This window comes from Hyla sarda, chromosome 2, assembly GCF_029499605.1.
Source record: "Hyla sarda isolate aHylSar1 chromosome 2, aHylSar1.hap1, whole genome shotgun sequence".
NCBI lineage: Eukaryota > Metazoa > Chordata > Amphibia > Anura > Hylidae > Hyla > Hyla sarda.
This window is the reverse complement of record NC_079190.1, coordinates 255383223-255409871: the sequence shown is the minus strand read 5'-3', so window position 1 is coordinate 255409871 and position 26649 is coordinate 255383223. Positions and strand designations below refer to the sequence as shown.

Below are 26649 nucleotides of genomic sequence, written 5' to 3'. Positions count from 1 at the left end.
TGAGGAATAGAAGATTTATTGTGGGCTGAAAGAAGAGTTGGGGTACAGAAAACATCAGTGCAGGAGGAGGGAGAGGGAGAGAAATTTACTTAATTTAAACATTCACGGTATGTTAAGGAAAAGCAAAAAATACTCCTTATGTTGTAAAGAAGTTATGAAATACAATAGTTTAAAAGCAAATAGAAAATATCTTAGTTGCTTTTTCTCTCCCACAAGGTTTAGATAGGAAGATCAGGTAATGCCGGGTACTCAGCTAGTATCCAATATACTACAGTTAGGTAATGCTCGTACTTATATATATACTCCACATATTCCACTGTTTTTTTTATTAGTTTAATATTAACTTAATTTTGAATTCTTTTGTATGTTTTCTTTCATCTATGAAGAGTTAAAATGCTTGGCGCTACTAAATTCAGCTTTTCTGGAATGATTGTCTGTTCTGACCAATTTGCCCACTAAATGATAACAGGAAGCCCTGACCGGAGGCTATGCCATCCTTTAGAGGCTTCTGAGAAACAGCATGGCAGGGATAGGCCTTAGGCTTCTTCCTGCTGTTTAGAATGCTGATGATGCACAACTCTCAAGTCACTGAACTGGCGATTAGCAAGTGTGACTGTGTAAGATCCCTACAGATACTTTTATCACCCAAAACAGACCACATGGAAAAATAATCAAATAAGTATATAAAAAGTCACAAAAAAGAAAAATAAGAATATCTACAAAAAAGAAAAAGAAAACCTGAAGCCTGATTTACAGGCCACTTTACTGGAGTTTTAGTGAGTGAAATTCTTATTTGGCCCTAAATAAGTGCTCTAAATTATTTATTTATTTCATATTTTTCTTGATTTTGCTGATGAGCTCAGAAAACTTACCATATATTAAAAATCCTGGCTAATCAATTATGCTATGTGCGCAATTTGGCACAAATTGTCCCATAATGGCGCCACATGAACGCAGAGAGGTGACATCAAAAACCAACCAGGTACACTAACCAACAAGTAGACTGTTAGCAAATGTAGCAGAATGTAAAAGAAAGACCCTAAGGCTATGTTCATACTAGCATATATTTTTTTCACAGTGTGAACATGGCTTAATACGTAAGGATTAGGGGGGGATTTATTAATGCCTTTTACCAAAAAGCTAATGCAAAACACAGATTTTTACACAATGCTCTACATTTTTATCAAAACCCAGAGACCAGACAACAATCCCTGCAAAGGCAGTCATGTATCTGTATAAATGTCAACATCAATAATGATTGTGACATTTCAACAGTTTTGATGCATGTCCCTGTGTCTAGTAACCGGATAATCGGGAAGTGACAATCCGTTTCCGGGGCACACCAAGGAGCTTGAACTAAGTGGACTGTACCAACAGACTGTAGATCTTATAGATCAATGTGTATGCTTTCCAATGATTTGATTGCTTATAAAAACATCATTTTGGTGGGGGGAGCAAAAAAAAAAAAAAATATATATATATATATATAAAAAAATCCCCTACTAATAAAAAAAGATGTCAGAACATGGCAATGCACGTTTCTTATTGTTTCATTCAAAATAATAAAAAAATATATCAAAATGTGGTATCGTTATAATTGTACTGACCCATAGAATAAAGTTAGCATGTAAGGTTTACCGTACAGTGAACTCTGAAAAAACTGTTGCATCACAGAATTGCGCAATTCCATATTTTTTGTTTTTGTTTTGCCCTACAAATAATTTTTTGTGTTTTTTTTTTTTAAATACATCATATATCAAAAAGAATGGTGCTAATAGTAAGCCCAACTTGTTTTGCAAAAAATAAGCATAGAAAGAAATGTAAGCCAAAAATCTAAATTTGGGGGGTCGGGAATGGGTTAAATGGAGTGTAACAGAGGTTTGTTTGTTCTCTCTGATTCCGATCATGTCTGACAGAAAAACAAGTGATGGTCCATTGGCTTGTATCTTCTAAAAGCATTGACTCCCTATGGATTCTATTCAGGAGCACATGAATGCCATGTGGTTATCTAACATGGAGCCATATGTCCTGGCTTCACTGATACAGGCTCCATACCCATGGCTCCGAATTTTTGATTCTAATATTTACTAAACATCCTATTTATGCCGGTGTGTGGACTAAAGATATCGAAAAGTCTATGTGAATTCCAAAAGTGCTCTTAGGTCCCATCCTTACTGTATATACATAGAACTATATATGATATGTTTTACATAAATCCATGTAGTCCACATTAAGGTAATGCTACTTGTGAATAAATGCCTACAGTATAGAGGGTATGCATTACCCGACTCTATGGTGGTATCAAAAGTAAAGTTAGTGAAATGAGGTTGCTATGTGCAACAAAGAGATTTTTACTATTAGTGCGATAAATATGATTCCTATTCTGGTCTCATCATTGCATGTGGATGTTATACTCCATGTGGAATATTCTAGTGACACTAAATTCACGGATACTTGTCTATCTCTCTTAGATGACATTGAAGTATTATTTCATACAGTTGTAGGACAGTAACATAAGCCAGTTCTAAATGAACATTGTCACATGAGACCTTAGCTAGCGGCGTCAGCAGCTTTGACTATTGCTCTACAGAATAATCTCCCATCGTATCTAGCTGTCATTCTAGGAATTCCTGTAAGCATCTCAGGAATCATAGTCCTATCAATGCCTCAGTAGTGCAATATAATGCAGGGCCAATAGACTACTACAACACACATTGTCGTGTTGTATAACAAAGTATCCAACTCAAATGTAGGAACTTGAAGCCAACATTTCCACATTTTACTGTACTGACAAAAGGTAACGTTTTATTTAGTTCTTTTATGCCATATGCATATTACATTTTGGTTACACCCAATTGAAATCCATATGCTACAAATGTTTTCCTTAGATAGAAATAACTGAATAAAAAAGGACCCACGACATAATGCCCCCAGCTTTCAATTATTCTTACCAGAAATGATGGCAGGCCTATCTACTGTTGATTTTGTAAGGGGTTGGTAGGTATGGTCTGGCATTCTTGATTAGGCATTGGGCTCTGTTTTCTTCCAATTGACTTATGTTCGTCATAGTCTTATACTGAGGTTCCCTTGCATTCATAACCCTTATTGCCATTTATTTATGTGATCACTCTGCTTCATGACTTATACCTGCCTTTCCATGGTGATTCAGTGCCTTTTTTATGCATTCTGCACTTTTCTATGTATATTTTTAACTTTGTGAATTTAATAAAGTATATGGATTAATAATGATTTCATGTTTTTGTGTGCACTGTTTGGTACACGTTTTCGGCGTTCCTTGTTGATTTTGTAAGGTTGTCAATCCCTGTAAACATGGTGCCTAACGTTTGAATGTAGCTGCACATAGATACAAATCACAGTTTGATAGCAGAACCAAAAGGCAAGCAGCCCTTAAAGGTGACCCGTCATAGCGAACAAAAGGCTGTAGAATAATAATTTACATTTTCTTGCAGCCACAAAGGTCATAGCTGTCATTGGAAGACACCTTCTTTAATAAGGTTAGGCAAGTGACCCGGTACGTGGCTCAGTGGAGTGACATGCCACCTTCATTTTACCTGATAATTTCCTATGGTTTTGTAAGCCCTGACTGACCTACAGCCAGCTCACCTTTTAACCCAAAGGGGGGGGGGGTCATAATTAGCATATATTTGTTTGCAAAACCTTTAGCAAATTTGTGTGTGTGACATTGCGTCATAAATTTGGCAAATGACAGTATAGTGCAAAAAAAAGGATAAAAATTCACATACTACGCCAGCTGGTCACCCAAGTCCATGTGGGCAAAAATACTAACCACTCCACCTGGAAGTGCACAACAAGAAAACTGATGAAGCTAGCACTGACAATATTAAAGTAGCTCAAAATTAGATGATAATTTCAATGCAAGTGAATGGCCAAAATAAAAACGCACTGTCCGGGCAATTTTGCAGGTCCACGCCAGTTAATAATATAATTGACCAGATACCTTCTTGTTCATACTGTAGTTGGGATCTTCTACGTCTTTTACCCACTCTAGCCCAATGCCTAGCCTTACTTTGGTCTTCCTGCATTCTAAATATTTTGAAATGAAGGGTACACTTTAAAAGTTTGTTTATAAAATAGGATTCTTATGATCCAACACCAATTGTTTAAGACATACATTTGGTCTATTTGACACTACCAATGGGACTAAGAGAATGATTCCTACTCGGTGGTTCTCCCAGCATCCTAGGAGCTGTTGTTTTACAAAAACCATCATGTCCCAAGTTGGGGACGAAAGCTTCCAGTCATGGAGGGTTTGTGGAGTCCCTAAATATTTATACAGCATCACCATCCCCTGCACTTGTATCTTGTCATTCAGAATCTTATTCCCGTGGGGGTGCATGTGTATGCATTTTCCACAATGTGACAGCCCAGTTTTTGCAATGCAGATTTTTGCATTTTTGACTTACAAATGTGTTTTCATGCATGCACACAACAAACTCTATACATAAATTACACAAGGGTATGGTTTATAGAAATCTACCTGTATCATGGGGAAATCTTTTCGGATTCATTCAAGTGAACAAATAAGAAAAAACAGATGTATTTTGTGAGTTATTAGGAAATAGCAATACAATACATATAACTAGATCATGTTGTGCTCATAGATTCCGCTCAGGGGCCTGGGTGACTGCCGAGTTTGCTCTTTATAATCTAGAGGAACTTTCACTGTTAGCTCTTTAGATGTCTTCCATTTTTGGTGTTATATTATTGAAAACTCTCTAAACAATTGTCATTCTGTACTGTGAAAGCCAGGTTCACTGCTTTCATTATATATACAGTATGTTATTAAACCAATACAATGGGGAAGATTCTCAAAAACTACTGTAATTTCTGTTCCAATGATATTATTCATACCTTTTTTTTTCTCCTCACATTTCAAAGTTTTTTTTTGTGCTGCTTTGAAAATATGAAAATATGGGAAAATTTATTTTGGCGGCACTTTTTTTTTTTTTTGCAGCCATATTGGATTTAAATTGTTTGCCAAAATTGCTTATTTTAGCGCCAAACTTTACATCCCAGAAAATTCTGGCGGAAACATCTCACAAAATATTTCATGGTTACTAGTGCCCAGACAAGCAATAACTGTATAAATAAAACATTCCTGAGCTTAAATGTGAGTGCAGGTGCAGTGACCAAGAAAAAAAAAAAAAAAATTATATATATATATATTAATTACTTAAATAACACCTCCCCCCCCCCCAAAAAAAAAAAGACAAAAAAAAAACCTACAAACTACAACCATTTCTGTGATTTCTACACCATCATAAAGCTGGTGTGAAATTTTTGATGTAAACTGGACTCTCACCCCTTTGAAAACATCCCGTAAAGCAGAAAATATACGTGGACACGCCCACTTTCACAAAACTGATGTGAACAGTGGAAACTGCAGCACAGAGCTCTTTGAAAATATGGTCGATAGTTTTTGCGCCCAAATTTTGGCGAAAATAGATTTTTGGGGATCAAAATTCTTTGAGAATCTCCCCCAATGAGTACTCTGGCATTATATTTTTGTGAGTCTATTATATTGAATCTACTATATTCTACCTAAGTGCCTCTAAATTATAAAAAGCAAACTCAGCAGTCACCCAGGCCCCTGAGCGGAATCTATGAGCAAAACAAGATCTGGTTATATGTGCTGTTTTGCTATTTCCTAATAACTCACAAAATCCATCTCTTTTTTCTTATCTGTTCACTTGAATCAATCCGAAGAGATTACCCCATGATACAGGTAGATTTCTATAAACCATATCCTTGTGTAATTTATGTATAGAGTTTGTTGTGTGCATGCATGAAAACACATTTGTAAGTCAAAAATGCTAAAATCTGCATTGCAAAAACTGAGCTGTCACATTGTGGAAATTGCATACACATGCACCCCCACGGGAATAAGATTCTGAATGACAAGATACAAGTCCAGTGGATGGCGATGCTGTAGCATTGTGGGAGATAAATACTTTGTAGTATCAGATACAAAAACTTTGTAATAACTTCCAATGTGGACAATGGACGTGGACTATCAGGTGTTAAATTAAAGAGGCCAAAGTGCCTGAACAGGATATTTACTCTGCAGGCTTTTTATTTATTGGGAACCATCATCCATAATTTTGTTTCCAATGTTTTAATTGTTCCCTAATGCTGGAAACCTTTTATTATAATTATTTAGGTCAGCCCAGTTCACAGGGGTTTCATAACCATTACTGTGGCTGCCTGAGACCAAAGGGCATAGAAGGGAGGGTCAAGTTCGGGTGTTGGGTAAATCTTATCAGGATATGCACTCTACTTTGGACTAGGGACTGATATATACCCATAATAGGGAGAGGGAATTTCCTAAGCTCCAAAATGCTTGTAACAGCTGGACAGATACGCTGGCCATGAGCACGCTGTCATGTCTCGGTTGCCGGCAGGGCTGGGATCTGCATCGCGGGACACGCCCGCATGCAAATCCAAGCCTGTCACTCACCTCCCTCAGCCACTGCCTCACTGTGTACCTGTCCTCACAGCTCCGGTGCGCGTGCCTCCGCCTTCTAGGGCAGGTGCGCACCGGAGCTCTGTTTCTTAAAGGGCCAGTGCCCAATTAATTAAAGTGCTTACACCTGTCCCCTGGTCCATATATTCCTGCTCCTCCCTTGCTTCCCTGACAGATTTTTGGTTGTATTTTCCATAGTGAAGTCCTGTGTTCCTGTGCTCCTATTACTGTGACTTTGTTCCTAGTTACCCTACCTTCCTTCCACTGTGTTCCTGCCTGACCTTCTGCCTCCTTGCCACATATTGCCTGTCACCTCCCGTGCCATGCCACCCCCAAGCTACCTGTTTGGACAAGTCGTGCCGGGGGTAGGCACCTGGGTGCCACCTGCCTCGGCAAGACCATCCCGCTTTGCGGCAGGCCCTGGTGAAAACAAGTGGCACCTTAGACTCCGCTCCCTGGCACGGCTCAAGTCTCCATCCACAAAGGCCCAGAGGATCCACTATCTACTTTCCACCTGCCGTGATTCCTAACAATGCTTTCCTCCTTGCCGCAAAGATTGCAGTTAGGTTAGGAAGTCAGGTTAAGCTATGATACCTTGGTTAGGCCCCTTTCACACTACTGTTATCAAACGGTAGTGTTACAGCTGTCTGGGCCAGCAGGGAAAATAGCGGGAGAAAAAATACTGCTTGCACTGTCTTTTTCTCCCGCTACTCCATCTGAAGGTGCAGCGGCAATGTGAAAGAAGTCTTAGCCACAAATTTTCTATATTGTTCCAGATCCAGGCAAAAAATGTTTATTGGTAAAAAAGTTTCATAGTTTGGGGAGATTTTTAACAGTAGTATAAATAAACATTATATTTTCGTCTTTTGCACTTTTTCTCAGATATGTGACGCCTCCATACAGCACTGCATTGCAGAGATATTTCCCCCAAAAGCGATTTTCTACATATATATGCCCTGTGACGACAAGTTTTTATATGAAATCATAGTCAGATTGAATTACATTAGGGTCTTATACACCTATGGATATGTACTAGGGATCAACCGATATTGATTTTTTAGGGCTGATACCGATAATATGTGAACTTTGAGGCCGATAACTTATACCAATATTCTGGTATAAGTTATCGGCTATTATCCCCCCCCGGCCCCACAGAAGCTGCTGCAGATCAATGATTTAAAGCGGGCACTTTAAATCAATGAACTGCAGCGGCTTTTGTGGGGCCAGAGACCACTCCGCCGCCTGCTTCTCTCCCCCTGCCTGTCCTGGGGTCCTCCCTAGTCCAACCACTGCTGCTGCCCCATTGCCTTCCCCATCCCCAATTTTATAATTTCATGTTCCCGGGGTCTGCACTTCTTCTGGCTCTGGGGGTGTCCTGAGCTGTCACTGTGCGCACTGATGGTGACGTTGCGTTGAGGACGTCACTCGTCATTGCGCAGCGCAGGATGCCGCAGGAGCCAGAAGTAGCGCGGACCCCAGGAACAGGTGATTATAAAACCGGGGATGGGGGAGACAAAGGAGAAGCGGCGGCGGACTTGGGGCGGAGGGACATTATCGGCATATCGGCAAGGTAATTAACGATACTGATAATGTCAAAAATCGTGAATATCGGCCGATAATATCGGCCAAACCGATAATCGGTTTCCTTAATATGTACAATTCAGTTTGTACATATCTATATTATGTTCATATTCTAAAGCCGTAAGATCTGGGGGAAGATTTCCTCCGACTTATGTTTTATACACTGGTCTATATGTAAAATGTGCTATATGCAACAATTTATTAATAGATCTGGGCCTCTTAATAAAATTGGTGTGTCTTTGCTTATCCATGCCGAAATAATGCATGCTTTACTCCCTGTGACAGGATTTCTACACCGTGTAGTTGTTCCAAATTTTCAATATGGATTCTGCATTAAATATCTACGCCAATAATTGAAGTGAATTTGTTGTTATAAACCCTATTGTAATTATAATCCAATACATTCTAATTCCTACACTACATCTCCAATCACTTAAAATTATGTATAAGTCTATAAAGGCAATGAATAATTTATACTCTGTGACTTTGACACCCTGCCCTCTCTGCATCTTATTTAATGCTTCATATGGTGGAACTTCAGTCAGTATGGAGTAATAAAGGGCTTTGGCTTCTAAACCCCCCCTCTAATGAACAGCTGATAAAGTCTGGCGATGTACAACCAGCCATACATTCTCTATGCATCAGCCTTAGTATTACAAACTGGCTGTTAAACTGAATGCCCGACCATGTATGACATTTTTTTATATTTTATAAGGCTCATGTCAAGTTGCCATCATAACATCTGCTTTCCTTTTTCTTTAACTCAACTAAAACATTTGGAAAGAAAAGGTGGAATAAAAAGAAACAATTTATTAAATTGTTTTATGTCCCATTTTCTGTGTGTGAGTGTGTTAAAGGGGTACTCCGGCGCTTAGACATCTTATCCCCTATTCAAAGGATAGGGGATAAGATGCCTGATCGCAGGGGTCCCGCCACTGGGGACCCCCGTGATCTTGCATGCCACACCCCATTAAAGACACGCTCCGGGTCTGATTACTGTTGATCACGGGGCCAAAGCATTTGGACATCATGGCTCCGCCCCCATGTGATGTCATGCTCCACCCACTCAATGCAAGCCTATGGAAGGGGGCGTGACAACTGTCACACCCCCTCAAATAGGCTTGCATTGAAGGGGCGGAGCGTGGCGTCACACGGGGGCAGAGCCGTGACATGACAACGCTCCGGCCCCGTGATCGACAGTAATCAGACCCGGAGCGTACACGCTCCGGGGACTGATTTTAACGGGGTGCGGTGTGCAAGATCACGGGGGTCCCCAGCAGCAGGACCCCCGCGATCAGGCATCTTATCCCCTATCCTTTGGATAGGGGATAAGATGTCTAAGTGCTGGAGTACCCCTTTAAGAAAAAAATGCAGTAAGAGTGGGATATTTAGCCATGAAGTTTATTTTTCCCCATTTGTACAGCTCAATATTTTTATTTAATATTTTAATTCCATTTCATCGAGGCACATTAACTATGCATGAACAAGGCGAATGATTTCATGGCACAAGCAAACCATTGCACATGAAACAGAAAGCTCTATAATAGCATATGGAAGCTATAAACTCAGACGCACACTGCAAGACACTAACACTGTTATCTGCTTTATGTCTTTTTTTTCTCTTTAATTTGCCCGGGTATTGTATTTATTAAAACAAAACAAAGTTAAGTGAAGCTAAAGATTGTAATGAAATCCAGCTGTCATGCCGGAAAGTCATTTAAATAAAAATGTCTTCATGTACAAGTCAGTGCAAGATGTACTAGAGCCTGAAAATCCTTACAAAAAGCCATCAAAAGCAGCCTAAGCATTACAGGAAAATAGAAAGCAAACATGAATTCATAGTAAGAGCCTGTAATAAACAGATAATTGCTGAAGCCTGTCGGGATGCTTTGAATTTCTATTGGTCTGGCAGTGCCTAGGAAATAAAGGATCATTCAACGAATAAGGATTTCACTGATTTAAGAATTGGCTGCCACATTGAGAATATTATGAGGAACAATAGGTGGAGCACATCACATCGAAGTAGATCCACCTATTAATGCCTCGATCAGCTCATATAAAAGAAGTTGTCTGGTTTAGAAAACACCTTTCATATACCTTATTATGGAATTCTAAGTTACAGTAAGCATATCCTCATTTATTGGCCAGAGTAAAGCATGGTTACAAAGGTTTTGTCCATCGAGCAGTACACATGCAAACCTTGTATTACAGCATTACACATGCAAACAGGCACCTTGTAATTCTTCACTTTTCCTTTGGTGGCGCTGTAGTTAAATTAAATACTTACTATCAAGCCTCCCATACCTATTGAGTTGAATACTGGGGCCCCAGCTGAGGGATCAGTGTATTTTTAGGAACCTCCCCTAACAAGAACCCCTATAAAGAGGTTTCCTGGGGAGAAGAAAAGGTCTTGTTCTCCTTCCTGGCACTTCCTTCCAACCTCTGCATGTTTTGAGAATATACCTTCTGAGACCAGAGGGTGCAAATGCCAGTTGTGATCATCACATGAGGGAAAAACTGAGCTTGCATGTGGTGATCAATGATCTTGCCGATGTTGCAGCGACATGCTCCAGCTATTGCTCATTAGAGTTGGGCGCGAACATTCGCATTTCAAATTTTTATCGCGAATATCACAAATTTGCGAATTCGCAAATATTGCGAATATATTCACTATATGTTCGAAATTAGGAATTACAGACAATTCCAGTGTGTCAAGGTGTACACATAATTTTTTTCATCCCACCCTGAGTTAAAATATCTTCTACCCCTTTAATATTCTAATTTTTGCAGATACAAAAACAACACAAGCATTTAAAGAACACAATATTATTTAATTCAAATATTAAAAAAGACAGACATCTTTAAACACATGTAGAGAATAAAAACTTAATAAAGGAAGAAAAACCTCTAACAGACAATAGATAAAAATGTGTACAAATGTATAGGCCAAATAACCAAATAGATGAAGCCACTGTGTGCGCAAAACACACGTCGGGGGAAGTGGGCTCCTGTCTCGATCTGGCCTGGATTTTCAGCACATCCTGCTCCATCCATGTCGAAAGGCATTAGCATCACCCATCACTGTGGCAATGGCTCTACATCGCACAGAGCTGTGCACAGTTAAGTGTTTCTCCTGCCCTGCTGCAGAAGTATAGGGTCAACTGCATTTTGGATTGGTGTGCACACCTCTCAGGCAGGATATATAAACCCTGCACTAATCAGAATTTTTTAATGGTGATTTTGGCTTATATCCTTTCATAAGCATTCTTCTGCTAATATCTTTGTTAGGCTGGGTTCACTTATGTCCGGCATAGGTGAACTCAGCCTAAATCTCGACACAACTGATGCCACAACTGATGACAACTTGTCATCAGTTGTATGGCATGCGGCGTCCATTGTTTCTGGGCAACAGACAGGGCAAGCTGCGTTCCCCTGTCCGGTGCCCTCCGGCATGTCCAACCATCCGGTGTCAAAATTGAGACGCTGGATGATTGTGAACTGTCCCATTCAAATTAATGGGATCAGTTCTAGCATCAGTTTCCCTCCGGTGCACGCCGGAGGGAAACTTTGCCGGACGACTGATATATGTGAACCCAGCCTTACTCTGATATCTGCTACTGTGATTTGACTACTTTTGCCTGGCAATTCTGTACCTTATAGTCCCTTCTGGTCTTGACCTTTGCCTATCTGCTCTGAGTCTTTGTTGTCTGTCGCTTGTTAGTTTGCTTTGAGAAGACTAATTCTTTGGTGTTTAATGAATGACAAAGAATTCTTATTTACTGCAGTTTGCCACATTCAATGGTGCATTTGAACACTGTAACTTCAGAGGGTAAGATAGGAATAAATTTAGTGGAAGAAATGTTACAGAGAAATTAATGATAGCGCTAGGCTGAAGGAAGCCGTACCCTGTAGAGATAAATAAAATATTTATTGATCCTCTTTCTAAAACACACTCCTGTTACTAGATGTTACATAAAACAGTATGAGAAAGGCGGTCTCTATTCCATTGGCTCATGTCATATATTTAACAGTCTTTTGGTCTTAATACGATTACTATTATTTTTTTTTTATTAAAATGTAATTCTCTGTATTTAACTAAGAAGGTATAGACAAGACAAGGTATAGACAAGCAATTCCACACACTATAGAGAATACATGAAATGGCAGAGACCAAATACATTTACTGTATCGACTTTTTTTTTTAGATCAAAGCAAAGGTCTACTGAATATTAAGGCGGTATCCAGCAGGCTCCTAAAATCTTCCTATAGATGGCTGCAGGGAGCCAAACATTTAGCATTTTACTATCTATATATGTATGGGAATTGAAGCTCTGTATCAGACAAATAACACTTGGGCAGTTATAAAGGTATATTAGGAAAATAAATCATCACAGAGTATTGGACCTGAAATGCTGACATTTACTTGGACTGCTGTATCTCTACAGTATAGCTCTGATGGATATCTCCTACAGATGTCATTATAAAGCTATAGGCCCACAGATATGTTGCACAATCAAATATACACTTTACCACCTAGCAAAATATATGGTATAGGGACATTTTTTTGCCTGTCCCAGCCTATGCATATTTAATCCCTTAATATTAACCACTTAAGGACGCAGGGTTTTTCAGTTTTTGCATTTTCGTTTTTTCCTCCTTACCTTATAAAAATCATAACCCTTTCATTTTTTCCTCCTTACCTTTTAAAAATCATAACCCTTTCAATTTTCCACCTAAAAATCCATATTATGGCTTTTTTTTTTGCGTCACCAATTCTACTTTGCAGTGACATTATTCATTTTACCCAAAAATCCACGGCGAAACGGAAAGTAAATTCATTGTGCGACAAAATCGAAGAAAAAACACAATTTTGTAAATTTTGGGGGCTTCCGTTTCTACGCAGTGCATATTTCGGTAAAAATTACACCTTATCATTATTCTGTAGATCCATACGGTTAAAAAGGTACCCTACTTATATAGGTTTGATTTTGTCGTACTTGTGGAAAAAATCATAACTACATGCAGGAAAATGTATACGTTTAAAAATTTCATCTTCTGACCCCTATAACTATAATTTATTTTTCCACGTAAAGGGCGGTTTGAGGGCTCATGTTTTGCACCGTAATCTGAAGTTTTTATCGGTACCATTTTTGTTTTGATCGGACTTTTTGATCACTTTTTATTCATTTTTAATGGTATAAAAAGTGACCAAAATATGCTTTTTTGGACTTTGCAATTTTTTTGACCGTGCGGTTTAATCAACAATATATTTTTATAGTTCGGGCATTTACGCACGTGGTGATACCACATATGTTTATTTTTATTTACACTTTTATTTTATTTTTTTGGGAAAGGGGGGGTGATTCAAACTTTTATTAGGGAAGGGGTTAAATGATCTTTATTAACACTTTTTTTTTAAAGTTTTTTTTGCAATAATATAGCTCCCATAGGGACCTATAACATTACATACACTGATCTTTTACACAGATCACTGGCATGCATTAACACACCTGTGATCAGTGTTGTCAGCGCTTGACTGCTCCTGCCTGGATCTCCGGCACGGAGCAGTCATTCGCCGATCGGAGCTTTGATTGCCGCGTCTGAAGGGTAAATACAGGGCATCTCCGTGATCGGTGATGTCCTGTATTAGCCGCGGGTCCTGGCCATTGATGGCCACCGGGACCGAACCGATATGACGCTGGGTCACTGCTGTCCGGTCATGCTGGGAGATGTTGTTTTGCAACATCTGGAGGTCCGCAGGTTGAAGACCACTGGTATAGGAGGTAGTACTCACGTGTCCCTGCCGCTCCGGACCCGTCACCGGTGCCATGGATGTCGCCCCATCGCTGTCTCCGCGTCCACATGGTGTCCCCGATGCTCCGGACTTCTTCTTCCCCGGGATCCACGCTCTCCGTCGCCGTCATCACGTCGCCATCATCATGTCGCCATCATCACGCCACTACGCATGCCACTCCTATTGGATGACGGCGTGCGCGACGACGTGATGACGTCGAAGGAGAGCGCAGGGGATCCTGGCACGGAGAAGACACCGAGGAGGCAGGAAAGGTCCCGATATCACCGCGGTGGTCCCGAACAGCCCGACTGAGCCGGGTTAGTGTTATTTTCACTTCAGACGCGGCAGTCAGCTTTGATCGCCACCTCTGAAGGGTTAATACAGGGCATCACCACGATCGGTGATGTCCTGTATTAGCGGCGGGTCCCGGCCATTGATGGCCGCAGGTATTTGCCGTATAAGACGCACCAACTTTTCCCCCCCAGTTTTGGGGAAGAAAAAGTGCGTCTTATACGGCGAAAAATACGGTAATTTGTCATTTATTCGTGTCAATTTCTTCTCACTCTGGGCTTAGTAGTCAAGTGGGCAGTTCTACTCAGTGAATGACAGCTATGTGTATAACTGCGCATATAGAGAGAGCTGTCAGTCACTGAGTAGGACTGCTCACTTATCCCAAACAACAAAATATATCAATCTGTTCCGCTTCTCCTGATCTATAACATGATGCCTGCAGATTAGACCCCATTTTCACTATGCCAAATTCAATTCTGCATAAGAGAAACAATATCTTACATTGTTCTTTTAACTCTTTCCTCTGACCCAGCTCTTCAGTTCCTCAAGGGGGAGTTTTGGTATGGAGAAGGTCCTCCCCTCGCCAGCTTGTATATTCTCCAGCACTTTTTTCTAGGTGCAGAGGAAGGAAGCAGTGGTCTGAAATGATGTTGTCATCTGTTACTATAGTAATAGGGGTAATTGCATTTGCAGCTATCAGCGATATTCTTGGTAACAAAAATGAAATGTCAGGATAAATTTAACTATTCAGTCCTTTTTATTGACTTCCACTCAATATCGTCGTTCAAATACAAAAGGTCAACCTGCAATCAAACCAGAAGACAAGGATTTGTACCAAATTATATGTTCAGCTAAACCACGTTTACAAACTTAACTTGTACCTTAAAGACAAACATGCTCCTTAACCCCTTAAGGACTCAGCATTTTTCCATTTTTGCATTTTAATTTTTTCCTCATCACCTTCTAAAAATCATAACGCTTTCAATTTTGAACATAAGATCCATATGAAGGCTTATTTTTTGTGCAACCAATTCTACTTTGCAGTGACATTAGTCATTTTTCCAAAAATTCCACGGCAAAACTGAAAAAAAATTGATTGTGTGACAAAATTGAAGAAAAAATTTCATTTTGTAACTTTTGGGGGCTTCCATTTCTACGCAGTACATTTTTCAGTAAAAATGACACCTTATCTTTATTCTGTATGTCCATAGGGTTAAAATGATAACCTACTTATGTAGGTTTGATTTTGTCATACTTCTGGAAAAAATCATAACTACATGCATGAAAATGTATAGGTAAAAGATTCTTATCTTCTGACCCCTATAACTTTTTTATTTTTCTGCGTATGCGGCGGTATGAGGGCTAATTTTTTGTGCCGTGTTCTGAAGTTTTTATCGGTACTATTTTTGTATTGATCAGACTTTTTGATCGCTTATTATTCATTTTTTTATGATCTAAAAAGTTACCAAAAATATGCCATTTTGGACTTTGCTATTTTTTTGCGCGTACGCCATTGACCGTGTGACATATGTTTATTTTTATTTACACTGTTTTTTTTTGTTTTTAATGAGAAAAAGGGGGGGTGTGATTCAAACTTTTATTAGGGAAGGGGTTAAAAGACTTTTATTAACTTTTTTTTTCCCTTTTTATTTACAGTGTTATAGCTCCCATAGGGGACTATAACACTGCACACACTGATCTTTTACCCTGATCCCTGCAAAGCCATAGCTTTGCATGGATCAGCGAGATAGGGGCTCGATTGCTCAAGCCTGTAGTTCAGGCTTGGAGCAATCAAACACCGATCGGACGCGACAGAGCAAGGACGCGACTCGCATCCTAGCTGATCAGGATTTTATCAGGCCGACTGAACTGCCGGGAAGCGATTACTTTCATTTTCAGCACGGCGATCAAAGTTGAAGGGTTAATAGCGCGCGACACAACGATCAGTGCCGCGCGCTATTAGCCCAGGGTCCCGGCTATGAATAGCAGCCAGAACCGACCCGGTGTGATGCGGGGTCACGGCGTTTTAAACACTGGGAACAGGCGCACAGCATACAGGTACGCCCTGTGCCCTAAGAGGTTAAAAGTGCTACATATTCTTCATTTGTATTCCTTATTTATCTCATTGATCCAAACTTTCAGTTTCTGTAGTGCAGTATTATGAATTGTTTGCAGGCCTTTAGCAGGACAGGAGATGTTCCATCTCTTATTGAAATTATTCATTATGATTATTGATGACAGCAGCGAATCTGCAAGTTTACAACATCAGCAGGGATCTTCTTCCTTTTTTTGTTTCCAGCAGTCTGGAGAAAAATAACTAAATGTGCATTCAATTGAATTAAGGAAGCCAGGAAATGCATTTCTGTCAGTGCTAACCTAAGTAGGAAAAATGGGACCAAGGCTTATGTGTGAGTACCTGTTATTGTTCTGTACCTTTAATTAGAAACCAGAACAGATGTGAAAGATTTATCACAGGGGAAACTTCCCCAAATGCATTTCGTTTTTTGTTTGTTTGTTCTTTTTATCACTATTAGTTTATTGTTCTTCAGCAGTTATATGAAGTTCTGCTGTTGCTTTGAAGCATTGAAGCTTTTACAGATTTCCTAAAACTGTATGCTCATAGTACGTCAAAGTTCAATTTATCTCTTCCGCTATTAATACAAATAGCTCTTTATAACCTTTTTCACCCTTGAAACTAGAGATGAGTGAAACTTTAAAATTCTACGTTGTCAGCATCTTACATCTATTCTGTTCAATTCAAGGCAAAAATCATCTAAAAGATTATGATTCATTTAAGGTAAGGAGCATTGAAGAACCATACCAGCTATATTATTTATAAGAAGATATCTGCTGGTGGTCTCATACCAAGATCTACACGTTTGTGAGGTCTACTGACTGAGTATGAGTTACAACATTGCCACCAGTCATCTGGAACCTTAAAGGGGTACTACACTGGAAAAAAAAAAAACTGGTACCAGAAAGGTAAAAAGATTTGTAAATTACTTCTATTAAAAAATCTTAATCCTTCTAATACTTATCAGCTGTTGTATGATCTTTTTGGAACACAGAGCTCTCTGCTGAATCATGACCACAGTGCTCTCTGCTGACAACTCTGTCCATATCAGAAACTGTCCAGAGCAGAATAGGTTTGCTATGAGGATTTCCTCCTACTCTGGACAGTTCCTAAAATGGACAGAGAGCACTGTGATCAGTCAGAAAGTAAATTCAAAAAGAAAAGAACTTCCTGTGGAGCATATAACAGCTGATAAGTACTGGAAGGATTAAGATTTTTAAATAAAAGTAATTTACAAATCTATTTAACTTTCTGGAACTCCACTGGTTTTCCAGTGGAGTACCCCTTTAAAGAGGCTAGTCCAGGCCTACAAGTTATCCCCTAGCAATAAAATAGGTACAATCAGTCCTTCAATATAATAATTCTTGTTAAAGGACAAATAAATAAACAAATAATGAACCCTTAGGGTCTTTTCACACATACAGTATTCTGCGCAGATTTTATGCACAGGATTAGAAGCGGTGTTCAGTCATTCAGTTTACATTGAAATCTGCAGCAGAAAATCCTGTGCATCAAATCTGCGCAGAATACTGTACATGTGAATAGACCATTAAGGGGGTAAAAGTTAATATTCCTTGTTATTTTCTCACAATGACACCTGTTAATATGTTGGATACTGTATATCAGACAGCAGGAAAACAATGAGTTTTTGATGTTGATAAAAAAACATATCTTTTAATCTATTAATATTTAAAAACTAGCAGGCTCATATCAGACAAGAACAAGACTAAAGAAACGGCACAATCAAACGTAATATTCCAAGCATGTGACAAGAGTGCGAGAGGGTCAGTCGTGTCAAGTTCCAGACTTTTCTGGATTTTAGTCTAAAAAGCACTGAATAATACTTGTATGGATGGGGGAGTAGTATCTCTCTCTTATACCCTATCTATATCACATTTATTATGAAAAGCAAAAACATATGAAAAAACATGGCCAAACTGGGTACACATTCATACAAAGATAGGCTCATACATAGCTATTTTCAGGTATACATGAAGGAATCTGGTTGGATAAAGCTATTACAGTACAAGTGCCTTTACTATAGTGGATGTATGGCCTCTCCACACATAGAGGAGGCTAAACCTTTGTAGGTTCCAGCTATATTTGTGATGACAGATTTTATTAATTCCCATATAAGCACGATCTTCTATTGGGCACCCTATGTCCTAAGTGTGTGGGAAGAGATACTCTGCTATCTGCCATGTCTACCATCTGTATGAATAAATCCATGGATCTATGTGAGCAGTGAAATGATGTGCTTCTGGTAGTTACTGGGATAAATTCATACAACTGGAATTACAATGGTTATTTCAATTAAAGTCGTATGAATGAACGAATGATCACCTAACATGCTCTGGGTGCTTTGTTTAGTTTTCTGTCTGCTGCGTATACACTATGTGTGACCCTACCTTTAAACTTTTTTATTTGCTTACAAGGGATTTTACGTGTACCTTGAAGTCTTTCAAATAAAAAATAAAAAAACTTTTCCTTGGATTAAAGGGGTACTCCGGTGGAGAAAAAAAAATGTTTTCAAATCAACTGGTGCCAGAAATGTAAACAGATTTGTAAATTACTTCTATTTTAAAATGTTAATCCCTCCAGTACTTATCAGCTGCTGTATGCTTCAGATAAACTACAGAGACATTTGTGTAGTTCTTTCCAGTCTGACCACAGTGCTCTCTGCTGACACCTCTGTCTATGTCAGGAACTGTCCAGAACAGGAGAGGGGATTTTTTTCTACTCTGGACAGTTCCTGACACAAGCAGATGTGTCAACAGAGAGCACTGTCCCCAGACTGAAAAGAACTACACAATTTTGAAGCATACAGCAGATGATGAGTACTGGAATGGTTAAGATTTTGAAATAGAAGTCATTTACAAATCAGTTCCCCTTTAAGTTCTAATATGATAACATCCTTTGTTTGACCCTCATTTTGATACATAACTTTCTTGAGGTGCCATTTTACAGAATCGGATTTTTCTTCAAAATAATGGTCCTGCCTACTCTCTCCTATGACACATAAAAGGGCTCAGGCTGCCAATGAGAGGAATAGTTAGGTTGCCATGCACACATATACTATCCTGGCATGCTGCCCAGCCCTGACAGTTTGGTTAATTTAAAGTGGATTAATACATTTCTAATACACTGCTTCTAACACCTTTTTACTTGTTCCCAGAAATAATCCACAGACACCATCAGAGGGAATGCATATAAATGAATTGGAGGTAGAGGGCAGATATCCATAAGGGTCCTCTTTTCTGTGCTGTTCTTTGATACAGGGTGACAGAGAGAGAGAGACTACCTCCATTGCTCCTATTTGATGCTTTGGGCAAAAAACATAGATAATGGATGGAATCTGGTCTCTAGTATTACTTGTGGGGTGTCATTTACTTTACTGATTTATATTTCTTTTCTTATAACTTCTTAAGTTATGGTTTCTGAACAAACCTGTAATATTTGATAAGGTGCATGTGTTACTTTCAGTGTGTTGCTTTTGATGTGATGTGTTAAAACCAAAAAGAATGGGCAAAGCATGTGGATCTGAGGGACTTTGACAAGGTCTCGATTGTGATGGCTAAACAACTAAATCAGAGCATCTCCTAAACTGCAGGTCTTGTAGGGTGCTTCCGTTGTGCAGTGGTTAGTATCTACCAAATGTGACCCAAGGTTGGACAACTGGAGAACAAGTGTCCAAATGGAGAACCAGGGTCAAAGGCTTCATATCCCACCCACTCATACAAGTGCTCAGGCGGCCTGTGAGAGGAAAGGTTTGACAGGGTCCAAACCATGATGGCTAGATGACTTGTTGTACAAGCAAGGACAACTAGTAAACAATATAATGTCCTGTTTCCATGACCTACACAATATAAATGTTATGCTTTGGATGTTTGATGTATAACTATAAATTACTAAACATCACTAACCTAACTTATTTAGGGGATTTTGTCATGTATCAGCATTTCTAATTGACTGTTCTATAGTACATCTCATGCCTGGTGAAACTTTTTGCAGTTTTTCCACATGAGTACATAGAGATTTCATCAGGTGCCTTTTGAAATGGCATCTAGTAGGTTAATCTGAATACTGATTTATCTGAAAATATGAAGGAGATTTACACAAGATATCTGGGTATGTGACCAGAGGTTTCCTATTTCAGATCTTCCTTATTACCAAAAGCATGAAAAATTGGAGATTGGGCAGAGCCTTAAAGGGGTACTCCATCCCTAGACATCTTAGTCCCTATCCAAGGATAGGGTATAAGATGTCTGATCGCAGGGGTCCCACTGCTGGGGACCCCCGCGATATCTCCTGCAGCCCCCCAAGTCATCAGGTCTCCAGAGCTAGGTTTTCTCCGTGGCTGATTATTCACGACACAGGGACTGGAGCTTCATGATGTCATGGCTCCGCCCCTTGTGACATTACGCCCTGCCCCCTTAATGCAAGTCTATGTATGTTGTCACATCCCCTCCCATAGACTTGCATTAAGGGGGCGGGTACGATGTCATGAGGGGCAGAGCCATGACATCATGAACCGCCGGCCCTTGTCATTAGCCACCGAGCAAACTTAGCTTCGGAGAGCTGATGACTCGGGGGGCTACAGGAGAGATCGCAGGAGTCCCCAGCGGCAGGACCCCTGTGATCAGACATCTTATCCCCTATCCTTGGATAGGGGATTAGATGTCTAGGGGCAGAGTACCGATTTAACCAAGAGTTTCCAATGGATGCTGAAGTGGTATTGAGCATATATATATATATATATATATATATATATATATATGTATATGCATATATATATATATATATATATATATATATATATATATGTGTGTGTGTTTCCTGGTATAATGTATAGAATTTGAATCCCATAAACTAACATAAATTAAAACTAATAAAAATAAAAAATGAAAAATAAAAAAGAATAAAAATATGGAATAACAGGCTGAGAAAAATGATGCTTAATGAGTGTAAAATGTCTGAAAGTATGCGTAGTTGGTCTTGTTTGTTGAAAAATGAAGGAATCTGATATTGATTGTAGATAAATGAACTTGCGTAAATGGACGTGAATATATTCATGTACTCAAGTACTGCACTTAGGCTGTTCACATATTTTATGTTGATTGCGTTTTTACTATTAAATATATAAGCACCTTGTTCTATATCAATTAAGTGTATGTATGGAGAACCAGTCAACATTTAGACCATCAAAAATGTCAATGTAGACATGGAAGCACTATAAAGTGTTTTTTTTTTTTTGTACAGTTGTGCTAGTAGAAAAATTAGCCCAAGAAGTGGAAGTCTGTAATACACATCCCATTTATTGGCTATAGACCACAGTAAACATCTGGGCAGCCCTGAAGGGCATCCAGAATATCAATATATTCTAAAACAAAAAATACTGTACATCTAAATTTTTAAGTACGGCTACACTGACTATGTGGAAAACAAACAGCAAACACTGCCACATGCTGATAGTGTTTAGCTGGGGGTGTGGTTAAAATGAGGTGTTTTGTATGGAAGTACTACACGTACAAATCTACTGTGATAAAAGCATATTTTAGCGCTACCAACATAAGAATGTGTCTATTGTATGTTGCTGCTGCCTTCTCGCCCTCTCTTTGTGATTCCCAGCCATTTGGGAAAGTAAATTTTCAGTTTGAGATAAAGTGATGAGAGAATAATGAGCATCTTCCATGTGCTGCAGCCTTATGTTGTGGCTGAGAAACTGGTACAAAACGTTTTCCTAAATAGTCCCTGTGGAGAGCGGAACCCAGACAGCTCCCTCATTATCGGATGTGTCATCTGCTCCTGCACCTATCTAAGGAGGAGAGGAGGAAAGCTGGAGCTGGAAATACAATTCAGTGGGTGGGAAGTTTATTTCTCTTTATCCACTGTGGTGCTCTCTCTTAAAACAACAGCATCCACCATCCCAAGTCTTCTATTTTATTTTTTATTTTTGTAAATGTCTTTTTTGCACCTTTTATAGATATCATGGCTCTGCTACTGAACATTTAATAAGGTTGACCTACATCTTATGTTGAAAGCTGTAGCAATGTTCTCTGTAGGCCAGTAATTCTTTGTTTTGCTAAAGTACTAGCAGGCTACATGCTGTCATTTTCTATCGAAGGAAATGTCTTAAAGGTACTGCTTATTGTTGCCTATATAAAGCCAACATACAGTATTGCACAGCACTGGACAGATTGTTCATATCAGTCTTTATCCCTATGGGGCTTACAGTTTTCTTATATCAGATACATGGGCCGGTTTACCAAATATATTTTAAAAAGGGGAGAAAACCCAGGAAAACATTGAGAGAACATAAAAACTCCAATTCAAAGGATGCAAGGAATTGGTCTTAAATAGAGATGAGCGAGTCTCCCAGGATTTTTTTCTGACCTGATTTGATGGATTTCACTGACAGATTAGATTTGAATGTGGACCCTGATTGAGATTTGGAAGCGCATCATCCTGTGCGTGGGCTAAAAAAGTACAATATGTACAAGAACAGCATGGGTTCCTGATCCTGTGCAGTACATTGGTTGGCTGAGCCTGATGCAGAGCAAACCAGACCCAATGAATGTAGTGAGTGGAAGCTGAGAGGCACACACCACTGCTGCTTATCTCTGGACTATTTAGTGTACAGGAACAAAATAAATCACAAATAGTTTAGATTCTAACAAATCAGAATTTTTTTCGTGAAATCCAGACCAAATCAAATTCACACCAAATAGAGTCACTTATTTCTTATCCTATCTGCAAAGCCACCATTCTGCTTATTTTTCTGTAGTGTTCATGAATTATTTACATCTAAAAGGGGGCAAATGTTGAAAGCAGATTATGACTTTGGGTAATCATATGAACAGTGCCCCTCAGGAATGTCATCTGTAGGGGTCTTTAGGCATCTCAGTGGATCATAATGTCTGTGATTGGATAAAGATTCCTTCTCATTGAGCACAGAGGAAAGAGAAAATACGGAGGCGCTCCTTGTGGAGTAAAATCACTACAATGTAGGGGGAGGGTAGGGGGAAGAATCACCGCTCACCCGACATTGTGTAGCCCATACTCAACAATGGTGATCGCGTAGAAAATAATCCGGGTCTGCAGCCTTCCTGATATGAGACAATGGTGAACAGGGTGGGCTTCTAGTTCAGGAATTCATCGGCGCTGACCGGGAGAAGGACATCAGACAGGTAGGATACCTTGACAGAGGATTTTATTGTGGATAATGCAACGCGTTTCACCACGCATGCTTGGCTTCATCAGGCAACAATAAAATCCTCTGTCAAGGTATCCTACCTGTCTGATGTCCTTCTCCTGGTCAGCGCCGATGAATTCCTGAACTAGAAGCCCGTCCTGTTCTCATTGAGCACGTCTACTTCATTGAGCAGGTCCAAGCTTCATATGTTCAAGATTTTACTTCAGAGCTGGACTTGATTTAGGGTGCATTCACACCACGTTTTTGCAATACAGTTCCCGTATCACGTTTGTGATGACGGATTCCTCAAAACCGTACTAAACTGTATCAAAACGTGTGTACAAATTTTAACCCATATACGGTTAAAAAACATATACGATTTGAAAAATGATGTCCGGTTTCATCGGTTTTTCAAGGAAAAAAATGCATTTTAATGTTTTAACGTTTTTAACTTTTCACTCCATGATAAATAAAGTTTCACTTGTTTGATTGAAATTCCAAGAAAAAAACTTTAGGCGTGCACTGCGCATGTGCAAAGTCAAAAACCGTATGGTGAAAACCAGATGGAACCATACGCCCATACGGTTCTCTATGGTTCCCACTGACTCCCATGTAAAAAAAAAACGTATACGGTTTCAATACGTTTTTTTTACCCTGATCAAAAACCGTGGTAGGCTTCTGTTTTGGGTATGGAAAAAAGCTGGACAAAACCGTACAAGACAGATGCAACTCTTGACATATGCCGTTGGACTTTTACATTCTTGATTCTTCTAAGAGGTGTCTGGTAGCGGCCTTCCTGCCTTGGCCCTTTCAGAACATTTGACTGCTTTGCCACGCTTGTATGTGTATTTGGGATTTAGGAAAGACAGCTGATGGTCAAATAAGAATTAAGCAAACAGCTATAGTATGTCAAGTGTATTCTCAGCCTAAGTCATTGTGGCTCTATTTTGTACTGAACTGTAATAGAGTTCTAGATCAAGGTCATGGGGTCCCTTAATTTCATGTAACCATGACCACACTAGGGAGCTGCATGACCTTCATGGACTGCTTACACATTACTGTCAGTTAAAGGGATCTAGGCAGTTATATGGTTCAAAAAAGGGAAAGTAAAGAAATCTTTTCAGTATAGTCATATGATCTAAGGATCTAAATCCATTGGTTCCTGTTTTTTTTTTTTCCGTTGCCATCTGTTTCGTTATGTAAATTGATGACACTTCTTTCAGACCCTATAAAGAGACTCCATCGCTAGATTTATGACAGATTATGCTATCTGGTTATAGGGACACTAAATGTGATGCTAGGTTAGTTTTCTTTTAAGGTGTTTATTACCATGAACTGCAGAGGGACCATGCGCTCTGTAGTCCATTATATTTATGAGCTATCTCTCCATCCAGCCCACTCCCAGTACTATCTATCCACAGGCCAGCAGAACTTGTGATAGATTCCCTTTAAGACGTCAGAGCCATATGTGCATTTTAGACTGTATTCATGAATAGGCTAGGAAGAGGACAAGACTAAAAATTGCCTTTCTGGAGCTCATAAAGAAACAGACAATGCTCTACACAGCTTGCCATAGTATAAACAATTTACTTCAATTCACAAATCTATTTTATGCTTAAATAATCAAAGAGTTTTCATTTCATATAACAGATTCTCGGGAGATTTACTGTGTATTCTGTCTGTCATAATTGTACATTTATATTTTATATTTGCATAAATATATGATTTCCTTTTAGCAGGCTTCCTATATAAACTGTGTCTTAACTTCAGCTAAGGCATCGCATTGAAAGATGAGTTCTGATTACCAAAGAAGTACTTTATAAATATGCGCATTTAACACTGCTAAAAATGCTCTAAAAAAGATGAAAGACTGAGGAAAGCAGGAAACATGTGTAGTCTCCATCAGATGAAATTCATGAGGCTCAACACACAGTTATTTTTACCTTTCAGAATAAAAGTAGCAAATATTCGTAGATCTTTTGTAAAATGTCATGTTTGGCCAAATCTCTCCTTGGTGGTGACTAGTGATGAGCGGCATAGGCCATATTCGAATTTGCGATATTTCGCAAATATATGGACGAATATTCATCATATATTTGCAAAATTTGCATATTCGTTTGAGGTTTGAGTCCTGGGGTGGGACAGAGTGTTACAGTGCTGTGGTTTAACTTTACTTTACTGGAAAAGCAGCTAAGTTGCCCATAGCAACCAATCAGATTGCTTCTTTCATTTTTCAGAAGGCCTCTGCAAAATGAAGGAAGCAATCTGATTGGTTGCTATGGGCAACTCAAAAACTTTTCCTCTGGACAGGTTTTGATAAATCTCCCTCTATGGGGGAGATTCATCAAAACCAGTGTAGAGGAAGAGTTGTGCAGTTGCCCATAGCAACCAATCAAATTGCTTCTTTCATTTTTGAAAAGGCCTCTGAAAAATGAAGGAAGCAATCTGGTTGCTATGGGCAACTCAGCAGCTTTTCCAGGAAAATTTTCTGAGTTTCCCATAGCAACCAATCAGATCGCTTCTTTCACTTTGCAGAGGCCATGTGAAAAATCATAGAAGCAATCTGATTGGTTGCTATGGGCAACTCAGCAGTTTTTCCAGGAAAGTAAAGCTAAACCACAACACTGTAACATGCTGTCCCACCCCAGGACTCAAACCCGCAGTGGTCTCCCATCCACTGTGCTACCAACAGTCCTGCTTAGCTTACTGTTTCACATGCCATGAAATCCCCATAGACCACAATGGGCCTGTTGGTTTCATTGGGCAAAAAAATCCATGCATCAGTTAATGCATCAGTCATAGTTCCCTATACCATTAAATAAGGTAGGACTCAATATTCGCGAATATGCACACATGTACATAAATTTTCGCATATGAGCATACATTTTTGCATATGCGGAAAAAAAACGAATATTCGTAATTACGAATATATAGTGCTATATTTGCAATATTCGCGAATATGCGATATTCGCAATTAAAATTCGAATTGAGAATATTCTCGAGCAACACTAGTGGTGACATGCTACAGTTGTATACGATACAAGAAATTATCTATGATATGAAAAGCAATAACTACAGGTTAATTTAGTTTACCTACACAGACACATTGCAAAAAGTCTTAGAGTTGATGTTTACCGTCCAGAGGATTACCTAAACCAAAGGTCCTCAACCATCTGTCCCTTGTGTGTCATATTTAATTTTGAGAGGTGATC

At 39.3% G+C, this 26649-nt stretch overlaps 1 protein-coding gene and 1 long non-coding RNA gene across 3 annotated transcripts in view; one reads left to right on the top strand and one right to left on the bottom strand.

The window, feature by feature from the left end:
- Window positions 1-26649, top strand: part of CSMD2 (CUB and Sushi multiple domains 2) — a 1018208-nt gene that overhangs the window by 545551 nt on the left and 446008 nt on the right. The window lies entirely within an intron of this gene.
- The window catches only part of LOC130356015 (uncharacterized), a 45455-nt gene continuing 33484 nt past the window's right edge, over window positions 14679-26649 (bottom strand). Inside the window, exon 3 of the long non-coding RNA XR_008888739.1 lies at window positions 14679-14974. This is a non-coding gene — a long non-coding RNA (uncharacterized LOC130356015). The remainder of the gene's footprint in view (window positions 14975-26649) is intronic.